At 49.8% G+C, this 12,861-nt stretch overlaps 1 long non-coding RNA gene across 1 annotated transcript; it reads left to right on the plus strand.

Annotated features, from left to right (window-relative positions):
* Window positions 1–9,704: 9,704 nt before the first annotated feature.
* Window positions 9,705–11,292, plus strand: LOC121565170. Its single transcript, XR_006659610.1, has 3 exons — window positions 9,705–9,812; window positions 10,323–10,377; window positions 10,733–11,292. It is a non-coding gene; the product is annotated as an uncharacterized LOC121565170 (long non-coding RNA).
* The last annotated feature ends 1,569 nt before the right edge of the window (window positions 11,293–12,861 follow it).

Consider the following 12,861-nt stretch of genomic DNA (forward strand, 5'->3'; position numbering starts at 1 on the left):
ACCGCGGTAATCAATACACGGACGCAAACCTCCATCCTTTTTCTTCACGAAAAAGAAGCTCGAGGACGCGGGAGAAGTGGAGACCCGTATGTATCCCTGTCTCAGAGACTCGGCAATGTAAGTCTCCATTGCCTTTTTCTCCTCCTGTGACAAAGGATACACATGGCTCCGCGGAAGCGCTGCTCCTGTCTGGAGGTTTATCGCACAATCCCCCTGTCTATGAGGTGGCAACTGTGCCGCTCTGGTCTTACTGAACACGAGCGCCAAATCCTCATACTCAGGAGGAATGTGCAGTGCTGGCATCTGGTTCGGACTCTCCACCAAGGTCGCCCCGACGGAAACACCCAGACATAACCCCTCACACTGAGCAGACCACCCTTTAAGAGCTTTCTCTCGCCACGAAATAGTAGGATCATGGGTCATCAACCAGGGAAACCCCAGTACCACCGGATACGCAGGAGAGTCGATAAGATAGAGTTGAATCGTCTCCCAATGACCCCCCTGCGTCATCATCCTAAGTGGCGCTGTGACCTCCCCAATCAACCCAGATCCTAACGGATGACTATCTAGGGCATGTACAGGAAAGGGTTTTTCGACTGGAAGGAGGGGAATCCCTAACTTAACACAGAATCTCCGGTCTACAAAATTCCCAGCTGCGCCTGAATCGACTAGCGCCTTATGCTGGGACCGAGGTGCAACCTGTGGGAAACAAACAGGTAAGGTAAAGTGAACGACAGAAAGCTCTGGGTAAGTAGGGCGCCTACTCACCTGGGTGGACTCCCCACTGTATGACCTGCTCTCTCCCTCACCAGGGGACCCTCCCCAGCACCTAGCCGCGGTGTGCCCTCCGCGCCCACACTTGGTGCAGGAGACTGCCCCCCTCGGGCTCCTACCACTTCTCCCTCTAGCGCCAGCACCTCCAAGCTCCATCGGACACTGCTCGGAGGTGCTGGAGGGTGGAATGGGAGGCCCCCACCTGGGACGTCCGCGGGTCGCCAGCAGGTTGTCCAGGCGAATGGCCATGTCCACCAGCTGGTCAAAGGTTAGTGTTGTGTCCCTGCAGGCTAACTCCCTGCGGACGTCCTCCCGAAGGCTGCATCTGAAGTGGTCTATGAGAGCCCTCTCATTCCACCCCGCATCAGCCGCTAGAGTCCGGAACTCCAGCGCAAACGCCTGAGCGCTCCTCATCCCCTGTCGGAGGTGGAATAGACGTTCCCCCGCCGCTCTCCCCTCTGGTGGATGGTCGAAGACCGCACGGAAGCGACGGGAGAACTCCGCGTAGGTGACTGTGGCGGCGTCTATTCCCCTCCATTCGGCGTTGGCCCACTCCAACGCCTTGCCGGTGAGACAGGAGATGAGGGCGGAAACGCTCTCGTATCCCGAGGGCGCCGGGTGTATGGTGGCAAGGTAGAGCTCCACTTGTAGAAGGAACCCCTGACACCCGGCAGCGGTGCCGTCGTACGCCCTCAAGAGCGAGAGCCGAATCCCACTGGGTTCCGGTCGATGGACGGGCTGGCTGTCCGGTGGTGAAGGTGATGGTGCGATAGGTGCGGCTGTGGGAACGCCGCTGGTCTCCCATCGACGAAGGGTATCCATGACGCCCTCCAGGGCGTGCCCGATACGGTGGATCCGGTGCTCTTGTCCAAGGAGACGCTTCTCCATGGTGTCGACGGGTGCTCCTGCTGATTCCATTACGTGGTCTGTAATTCTGTCAAGGTGCTGTGTATAGGTGTGGTGTAGAATCAGGCGCAGGCAGCAGAGGGTAAGTCCAACAAGACTTTACTCAGCACAAAAATAATCCAAACAGCCCGGAGGCAAAAAGACGCACACAGGCGTAAACAAGCGCACACACAGGTGCGTAAATCTCTCCTAACAACAAGGAGGAAGCTACGGAAAATAGCGTACCAACACTGGTAGCGCAACCACGACATGAACAATTACACACAACACTAACCTAACAACAAGGAAACTAAATAGGGTGCTAAATGAGACCTAACACAAAACAGGTGTGACTAATCAGACAAAACCAAACAAACACGAAACATAGAGCGGTGGCAGCTAGAACTCCGGAGACGACGACCGGCGAAACCTGCCCGAACAAGGAGGAGGAGCCGCCTCGGCCGAAACCGTGACAGCCAGTAACAGGTCTGTCTTGGAAAATACATGTATGTTCTTGAAGTACGCAGTCAAATTAACATTAGCTTTAAAGCCCTCATGAAGAATACTGAGAGACTTATTGTAAAGGTAGAGGCATGTGACTATCATAAAGCAAGACAGACTAAAGTTCAGTGTCAGTGACAACTTTCAGTGTGGGTGTAGGGAAAAAGCTAAAACACAAGTGAATAAAGGATAGGTTTTACTATCCATACAGTATAAATAGGAAATGTCTAATAAACTAATTATTCCAACTAATTCTTTGGATTGGAGATGACTGCTTTAGACTGTTGATGCACACATTGAGGTCAGCAATCACCAAATAAGTGTCCAGCTTGCTCTAGTGGTTATTACAAGTAACTAACATATCACACCACAAAAGCTAACATAGTGTCTCACTCCCTCTCCTCCTCTCCTCCTCTCCCTCTTGTCTCCTCTGTTCTTCCTCTATTCCTCCTCCTCTCCTCCTCGCCCTCTCAGCGGCTCCAGCTGGATAGAGTGACGGCGAGGTGACCACCTGCCTCTCTCACTGGAGGGCGGGAGAGGGGGAACAAAGGAGGAGGAGGAGGAGGTGGAGAGAAAGAGAGTAAGAATGGAAGAGGATGTGGAGAGGGGTAGAGGAGGCAGAAAGCCTGGTCTAAGTATTGCTTTAAAGGGAAGAGAGGGGGAGGAGGAGAGAGCGCGAGAGATGGGGGGGAGTGGGAGAAAGAGGGGAGGAGGGGGAGGATGGGGAGGAGGGGGAGGGCAGCTGTGTCCGACACACCATACTTACACCTGCAACAGGTAGGCCAGGGGGCGGGACCTGTAGCTGAGACTAATAACATGATAAGGGGGGCAGGTGAAGAAGGGGTGGAGCTGGAGTCAAGGAGGGGAGGGTGTTCCTACGAGCCCCCTGCCAGCGAGACGGGGAGCAGGGAGGAAGTCTGTCCACGAAGCATTTCTGGGTTATTGGGTCGCCTCCAATGAGATTAGATCCCCCTCTACAATGTAAAGCAATTTGAGTACTGGGGGGTTCTCTGTATAAATCCAAGGTGAAACCTCCAGGGGCTAGCTTTCTCTCAGGGGATAGTCTGTTCTGGGCTGCCTGTGAAAGGTGACCCTCTGTGGGAAAGAGGAGAGAACAAGAACCCCCAGAAGAGATCTCCTTATGGTAGTGATGGACAGATCAACTCTCCTTGTCATCTTCCACCTCTTCCTCTGCCTTCTCCCTCCTTTCCTTCTTACAGTCGTGATGGAGAGATCCCTTTTCTCCCTTTCCTCCTTCCTCTCCTCCCTCTTTCTCTTCCTCTACCTACCTCTCCCTCCTTCCCTCTTGGTAAACCTTGTTTAGTCGAGCCAGATTGTGGATAGCTAGCCATGGTTCAGACCACTGTCGCTGTCTGGGAGGGGGGATACAGGACTGGCCCACTGGACTCAGCTCACATGGGGAGAACCTGCTGCTGCCACTCCCCCTCTTACCTGGGATGAGATCACGTTTGGAGGAAACCTGGCACCATCCCTACGGTGAAGCATGGTGGTGGCAGCATCATGCTGTGGGGAGGATTTTCAGGGACAGGGACTGGGAACACGCCCCATTCACATCGACAGGGCTGTAGTGGAGCGGGTTGAGAGTTTGAAGTTCCCTGGTGTCCACATCACCAACAAACTATCATGGTCCAAACACACCAAGACAGTTGTGAAGAGGGCACGACAACGCCTTTTCCACCTCAGGAGACTGAAAATATTTGGCATTGGTCCCAAGATCCTCAAAAAGTTCTACAGCTGCACCATCGAGAGCATCCTGCCTGGTATGGCAACTGCTCGGCATCCGACCGTAAGGCGCTACAGAGGGTAGTGTGTACAGCCCAGTACATCACTGGGGCCAAGCTTCCGACCATCCAGGACCTATGTACTAGGCGGTGTCAAAAAATTGTCAAAGACTCCAGTCACCCAAGTCATAGACTGTTCTCTCTGCTACCGCACAGCAAGTGGTACCAGAGGGCCAAGAGTAGGTCCAAAAGGCTCCTTAACAGCTTCAACCCCCAAGCCATAAGACTGCTGAACAATTAATCAAATGGCCACCCGGACTATTTACATTGACACCTCCCCCCTTTGTTTTTACACTGCTGCTACTCGCTGTTTATTATCTATTCATAGTTACTTTACCCCTACCTACATGTTATCAGAATGCGACGGTGAAATGCGGTAGGCGAAGTCAAACGCAGGACACAGAGCTTACTGGAAACGTACTTTACTCGAAAGTAACCAGAGTAGAAAAAACAATCTCCACATAAGGAGGAATAAACAACCCGCACACGAACACTGCCGATGACGAAAACAATAACACACAACACACAATGAACGACAGAGGGTTAAATAGGGAATACAATACAACATAATGGGGAACAGGTGTACACAATCAGGACAAAACAAGTCAAACACCGAAACATAGATCGGTGGCAGCTAGTACTCCGGGGTCGACAAACGCCGAAGCCTGCCCGAGCAAGGAGGAGGAGCAGCCTCAGCTGATTCCGTGACAGTACCCCCCCCTTGACGCGCGGCTCCAGCCATGCGCCGACCCCGGCCTCTGGGACGGCCAGGAGGACGCGGAGCAGGGCGAGTCGGATGACTCCGGTGGAAGTCCCTCAACATGGAGGGATCTAGAATGTCCCTCCTGGGGACCCAGCACCGTTCCTCCGGACCGTTACCCTCCCACTCCACGAGATACTGCAGGCCCCCCGTCCGCGCCTCAAATCCAAGATGGAACGGACTGAGTACGCCGGAGCCCCCTCGAATTCCAACGGGGGCGGAGGAGTCTCTCGTACCTCACTCTCCTGTAGTGGACCAGCCACCACCGGCCTGAGGAGAGACACATGGAACGAGGGGTTAATGCGGTAATTAATGGGCAGTTGTAACCTATAACATACCTCGTTCAATTTCCTCAGGACTTTAAAGGGCCCCACAAACCGCCGACCCAGCTTCCGGCAGGGCAGGCGAAGGGGCAGGCTTCGGGTCAAGAGCCAGACCCGGTCTCCCGGTGCATACACCGGAGCCTCACTGCCGTGGCGATCGGCGCTCACCTTTTGCCGCCTGATGGCCCGCTGCAGATGGACATGCGCAGCGTTCCAAGTTTCTTCCCAGCGCCGAAACCACTCGTCCACCGCAGGGGCTTCGGTCTGGCTCTGATGCCAAGGAGCCAGAACCGGCTGATAACCTAACACACACTGGAAAGGCGTAAGGTTAGTGGACGAATGGCGGAGGGAGTTTTGGGCTATCTCTGCCGAGGGAATATATCCCGACCACTCCTCTTGCCGGTCCTCGCAATATGACCTCAGAGACCTACCCACATCCTGGTTAACTCTCTCCACCTGCCCATTACTCTCGGGGTGAAAACCTGATGTAAGGCTAATCGAGACCCCCAGACGTTCCATAAATGCCCTCCAGACTCTAGAGGTGAACTGGGGACCCCGATCAGACACTATATCCTCAGGCACCCCATAGTGCCAGAAGACGTGTGTAAACAGGGCCTCAGCAGTTTGTAGGGCAGTAGGGACACCTGGCAGGGGAATGAGACGGCAGGCTTTAGAAAAAAGATCCACAATGACCAAGATCGTAGTGTTCCCCTGGGAGGGAGGAAGGTCCGTGACAAAATCCACCGACAGGTGAGACCACGGATGTTGTGGAACGGGTAGGGGTTGTAACTTCCCCCTGGGCAGGTTTCTAGGTGCCTTACACTGGGCGCACAACGAGCAGGAGGAAACATAAACCCTCACGTCCTTAGCTAAGGTTGGCCACCAGTACTTCTCACTAAGGCAGTGCACTGTCCGACCAATACTCGGATGACCAGAGGAGGGTGACATGTGAGCCCAGTATATCAAACGGTCGCGAACCTCGAGCGGCACGTACCTCCGACCCTCCGGACACTGTGGAGGAGTAGGGTCGGAACGTAACTCCTGCTCGATTTCCGCATCCACCTCCCACACCACCGGTGCCACTAAGCAAGACTCCGGGAGTATGGGAGTGGGCTCAATGGACCTGTCCTCTGTGTCATATAGTCGGGACAGGGCGTCTACCTTAGTGTTCTGGGACCCTGGTCTATAGGTGAGCTTAAATACAAAGCGGGAAAGAAACATTGACCACCTTGCCTGGCGAGGATTCAGCCTCCTCGCTGCCCGGATGTACTCCAGGTTACGATGGTCAGTCAGAATTAGAAAAGGGTGTTTAGCCCCCTCAAGCCAATGTCTCCACACCTTCAGGGCTTGAACCACAGCCAGCAGCTCCCTATCCCCCACATCATAATTGTGCTCCGCCGGACTGAGCTTCTTAGAATAGAAATCACAGGGGCAGAGGTTAGGTGGCGTACCCGAGCGCTGAGACAGCACAGCGCCGATCCCAGCCTTGGAAGCATCCACCTCCACCTGAAATGCCAAAGAGGGATCCGGATGCGCCAGCACCGGAGCCGAGGTAAACAAGTCCTTCAGACGTTTAAACGCCCTGTCCGCCTCAGCTGACCACTGCAGGTGCACCGGACCCCCCTTTAGCAGAGAGGTAATGGGAGCTGCTACCTGTCCAAAGCCCCGGATAAACCTCCGTGCGTAATTGGCAAAACCCAAGAAGCGCTGCACCTCCTTTACCGTGGTGGGAGTCTGCCAATTACGCATGGCAGAAACGCGGTCAATCTCCATCTCTACCCCTGATGCGGACAACCGATGTCCCAGGAAGGAGATGGACTCCTGAAAGAACAGACATTTCTCCGCCTTCGCATACAGGTCATGCTCCAACAGTCTACCAAGCACTCGACGCACCAGGGACACATGCTCGGCTCGTGTAGCGGAGTATATTAGAATGTCATCAATATATACCACAACACCCTGTCCATGCAAGTCCCGGAAAATATCGTCCACAAATGATTGGAAGACTGAAGGAGCATTCATTAACCCGTATGGCATGACGAGGTACTCATAGTGACCCGAGGTGGTACTGAATGCTGTCTTCCACTCATCTCCCTCCCTAATGCGCACCAGGTTGTACGCGCTCCTGAGATCCAATTTTGTGAAGAATCACGCCCCGTGTAATGACTCCGTCATACTAGCAATCAGAGGGAGAGGATAGCTGTATTTGATGGTGATCTGATTTAGACCATGGTAATCAATACACGGGCGTAAACCCCCATCCTTCTTCTTCACAAAAAAGAAACTTGAGGACGCAGGGGAAGTAGACGGCAGTATTTACCCCTGTCTCAAAGATTCTGTGATGTAGGTCTCCATAGCGGCCGTCTCCTCCTGAGACAGAGGATACACGTGACTATGTGGAAGCGCAGCGCCTACCTGGAGGTCTATCGCACAATCCACCGTCGTTAGAGAGTCTGCTCTGGGCTGCCTGCGAAAGGTGCTCCTCTGTGGGAAAGAGGAGAGAACAAGAGCCCCCAGAAGAGATCTCCTTATGGTAGTGATGGACAGATCAACTCTCCTTGTCATCTTCCACCTCTTCCTCTTCCTCTTGCTCGGCCTTCTCCCTCCTTTCCTTCTTACATCGTGATGGAGAGAACCCTTTTCTCTCTTTCCTCCTTCCTCTACCTTCCTCTCCCTCCTTCCCTCTTGGTAGACCTTGTTTAGTCAAGCCAGATTGTGGATAGCTAGCCATGGTTCAGACCACTGTCGCTGTCTGGGAGGGGGGATACAGGACTGGTCCACTGGACTCAGCTCACATGGGGAGAACCTGCTGCTGCTGCCACTCCCCCTCTTACCTGGGATGAGATCACGTTTGGAGGAAACCTGGCACCATCCCTACGGTGAAGCATGGTGGTGGCAGCATCATGCTGTGGGGAGGATTTTCAGGGACAGGGACTGGGAACACGCACCATTCACTTCGAAGGGGCTGTAGTGGAGCGGGTCGAGAGTTTCAAGTTTCTTGGTGTCCACATCACCAACAAACTATCATGGTCCAAACACACCAAGACAGTCGTGAAGAGGGCACGACAACGCCTTTTCCACCTCAGGAGATTGAAAAGATTTGACATTGGTCCCAAGATCCTCAAAAAGTTATTCAGCTGCACCATCGAGAGCATCCTGACCGGTTGCATCACCGCCTGGTATGGCAACTGCTCGGCATCTGACCGTAAGGCGCTACAGAGGGTAGTGCGTACGGCCCAGTACATCACTGGGGCCAAGCTTCCTGCCATCCAGGACCTATATACTAGGCGGTGTCAGAAGGGAGGGCCAAAAAATTGTCAAAGACTCCAGTCACCCAAGTCATAGACTGTTCTCTCTGCTACCGCACAGCAAGCGGTACCAGAGTGCCATGTCTAGGTCCAAAAGGCTCCTTAACAGCTTCTACCCCCAAGCCATAAGACTGCTGAACAATTAATAAAATGGCCACCCAGACTATTTACATTGACACCTCCCCCCTTTATTTTTACACTGCTGCTACTCGCTGTTTATTATCTATGCATAGATACTTTACCCCTACCTAAATGTACAAATTACCTCAACTAACCTGTACCCCCACACATTGATTCAGTACCAGTACCCCTTGTATATAGCCTCGTTATTATTTTATTGTGTTAATTTTTATTTATTTTTTTACTTTAGTGTATTTAGTAAATATTTTCTTAACTCTATTTCTTGAACTGCATTGTTGGTTAAGGGCTTGTAAGTAAGCATTTCACGGTAAGGTCTACACCTGTTGTATTCGGCACATGACAAATACAATTTGATTTGATTTGATTTGGAGACTAGTCAGGATCATTGGAAAGATGAACAGAGCAATTTACAGAGAAATCATTGATGAAAACCTGCTCCAGAGCACTCAGGACCTCAGACTGGGGCTAAGGTTCACCTTCCAACAGGACAACGACCCTAAGCACACAGCCAAGACAACGCAGGAGTGGCTTCGGGACAAGTCTCTGAATGTCCTTGAGTGGCCCAGCCAGAAACCGGACTTGAACCCGATCTAACATCTCTGGAGAGACCTGAAAATAGCTGTGCAGTGACACACCCTATCCAACCTGACAGAGCTTGAGAGGATCTGCAGAGAAGAATGGGAGAAACTCCTCAAATACAGGTGTGCCAATCTTGTAGCGTCATACCCAAGAAGACTCGAGGCTGTAATCGCTGCCAAAGGTGCTTCAACAAAGTACTGAGTAAAGGGTCTGAATACTTATGTAAATGTAATATTTCCATTTGTTATTTTTATTACATTTATAAAAAAGTCTAAAAACTTGTTCTCATTTTGTCATTATGGGGTATTGTGTGTAGATACATTTCCAAAGTTACCATAGAACATTCCAGTAACTTTGGTATATTACCGGTAGCTTAGCAACTCTAACAGGAACCTAACAGGTAACTCTCCAGTCACAGTGCAGATCTCTCTCTGAATGGCAGACACCATTTGACCTCTAACCCCTGCTATCCTCTAACCCCATTGGTTCATGACAGACATTTGACCTCTAACCCCTGCTATCCTCTAACCCCATTGGTTCATGACAGACATTTGACCTCTAACCCTTGGTATCCTTGAACCCCATTGGTCCATGACAGACATTTAACCTCTAACCCTTGGTATCCTTGAACCCCATTGGTCCAGGTGAGAAGAAGAGGTCGTTGGGGCGTGACTACCACCCTCTGTGTCTGAAGTGTCAACAGTGTCAGAGACAGTTGACCCCAGGACAACATGCAGAGGTATGGAGAGAGAGAGAGAGAGAGAGAGAGGGGTGAGGGAGGGGAGGAGAGGGGGAAAGGTAGTATCAACAGTGTCATAGACAGCTGACCCCAGGACAACATGCTGAGGTACAAAGACAGGGAGAGGGAGGGAGGGAGGGAGGGAGGGAGGGAGGGAGGGAGGGAGATAGTATCAACAGGGAGGGAGGGAGAGAGGGAGGGAGGTAGGGAGGGAGGGAGGGAGGGAGGGAGGGGAGGAGAGGAGGGAGGGAGGGAGGGACGTATAACGTGGAGGGGGAGATGTAGGAGGGAGAGGAGGAAGGGAAGGGGGAGAGAGAGTAAGTCAGGGAGAGAAGGGGGAGGGTAGAGAGATGGAGGGGGGAATCTCTATCTATCTATCTATCTATCTATCTATCTATCTATCTATCTATCTATCTATCTATCTATCTATCTATCTATCTATATATCTATCTATCTGTGTATATCTATGTATCTAATGAACTAAGATGTTTTCTGTGCATTGTGTTTCAGCATGATGAGAAGCCCTACTGCACTAACTGTTACATGAAGACGTTCGGTCCCAGAGGTAGCTACTCCCTGGTGATGTACTGTACCAAATGGCAGCCTATTCCCATAAATATGGTGTATACAGTAAGTCTCTCATGTATCTCTCTCTCTCTCTCTCTCTCTCTCTCTCTCTCTCTCTCTCTCTCTCTCTCTCTCTCTCTCTCTCTCTCTCTCTCTCTCCCTCTATCTGTCTCTCTCGCTCTCTCTCTCTCTCTCTCTCTCTCTCTCTCTCTCTCTCTCTCTCTCTCTCTCTCTCTCTCTCTCTCTCTCTCTCTCTCTCTCTCTCTCTCTCTCTCTCTCTCTCTCTCTCTCTCTCTCTCTCTCTCTCTCTCTCTCTCTCTCTCTCTCTCTCTATCTCGCTCTCTCTCTCTCAGCAGGTAAGGGGAGAATGATGTCATACGGTCACAGCTCAGCCTCCTCTTCCTCTTCCTCCTCCTAGGAACCAGTCTAACCAAAAAAAATACCAAAATACAACCTAATGAAAACTAACAGCCTATCAACAAGGATCTATGTTCAACCAACCTGACATTCAGCCAACAAGCCAATGACTAAACAACTAGGCCCAACATTCAACCAACCAACCAATGTTCGACCAACCAAGAAATAACCAATAGACAACCAACCTGACATTTAATTAACTACTATCCAACCAACCTGACATTTAATTAACTACTATCCAACCAACAGACATCAGTCTCACTCTGAAAGTCCCCCTCTTTCAGTCAATTATAAAACAACTACCTGGACCACAACTTTGTGCTCAATGGAGACAACGGTTGTTCTTCAATAAAACAAAAGCTCCTACAGCCGTCTTGTTGCAGTGTGTGAGTTAAACACAGGGTCCCTTTAGGCCTCAACACATCCTTATACTACACATGTACTGGAGTGGACACTCCCTAGCAAGATCATGTCTAGAATACCACCAGAGTTCTGAACACACACACACAAACTTATAGAATTGGAGTGTAGCTATGCACCTCTCCCTTTCTCTGTCATCAACCAAAGCCAGAGAAGGAGTGTGTGTATGTGTATGTGTATGTGTGTGTGTGTGTGTGTGTGTGTGTGTGTGTGTGTGTGTGTGTGTGTGTGTGTGTGTGAGAGAGAGAGAGAGAGAGAGAGAGAGAGAGAGAGAGAGAGAGAGAGAGAGAGAGAGAGAGAGAGAGAGAGAGAGAGAGAGAAAAACCACAGTGTGCCATCACAGCTGCAAGATTTGTGACTTGTTGCCACAAGAAAAGGTCAACCAGTGAAGATCAAAGATTTATTTATTATTTATCAAACACCATTGTAAATACAACCCATATTATGTTTATTTATTTTCCCATTTGTACTTTAACTATTTGCACATTGTTACAACACTGTATATAGACATAATATGACATTTGAAATGCCTTTATTCTTTTGGAACTTCTGAGTGTAATGTTTACTGTTAATAATTATTGTTTATTTCACTTTTGTTTACTATCTACTTCACTTGCTTTGGAAATGTTAACATATGTTTCCCATGCAAATAAAGCCCTTAAATTGAAATTAGAGAGAGAGAGAGAGAGAGGAGAGAGTGAGGAGTAGAGAGAGAGAGAGAGAGAGAGAGAGAGAGAGAGAGAGAGAGAGAGCACAGTCTGCTGGAATGGGCATTTGAGTGAGACAGAGCTGGTACACATGCACACAAACACACACACACTTCTTCCTGTTCCTCTATTAGTAGTGGAACACACTTCCCCCTGTTCCTCTGTTAGTAGTGGAACACACTTCCCCCTGTTCCTCTGTTAGTAGTGGAACACACTTCCCCCTGTTCCTCTATTAGTAGTGGAACACACTTCCCAAAAAACGTGCTGCCTGCCTGGTTTGCTTAATATACGGAATTTGAAATAAATGATAAAAACATTTTCTTGATCATTAAGTATATTTAAAACCAAATGTTTTACTGGGTGACTTTCACTTTTACTTGAGTCATTTTCTATTAAGGTATCTTTACTTTTACTCAAGTATGACAGTTGGTTACTTTTTCTACACTGCTTCCATCCAGCTATCTACTATCATTATCATATGTGTGAAAAACTTGGTTGGAAATCACACAAGACTGATCTCAGTTAATTCATACTGTATGTTGTAGTCGGTCTAAGAGAGAAATCACACAAGACTGATCTCAGTTAATTCATACTGTATGTTGTAGTCTTTCCAAGAGAGAAATCACACAAGACTGATCTCATTTAATTCATACTGTATGTTGTAGTCTGTCCAAGAGAGAAATCACACAAGACTGACAGCCTGTGAGTTTATTAAAAGCATTCAGTGATTACATGGCAGTTTAGAGAGCAACAGGTCTTTATCTGTAAAGGGTAAATAACATCAACATAATCTGCACTCACATCACAAATATGAAATAAACACTTCTCAACAATACCTTTGAGATCATTGATATATATTACCATATTTATTTACTTTAATTTGATTAATTGATTGATTTGCACACAGCATATTCACAATTTAATGTATATCAGACCTG

The sequence above is a fragment of the Coregonus clupeaformis genome, unplaced genomic scaffold (genome assembly GCF_020615455.1).
Source record: "Coregonus clupeaformis isolate EN_2021a unplaced genomic scaffold, ASM2061545v1 scaf1448, whole genome shotgun sequence".
Lineage (NCBI taxonomy): Eukaryota > Metazoa > Chordata > Actinopteri > Salmoniformes > Salmonidae > Coregonus > Coregonus clupeaformis.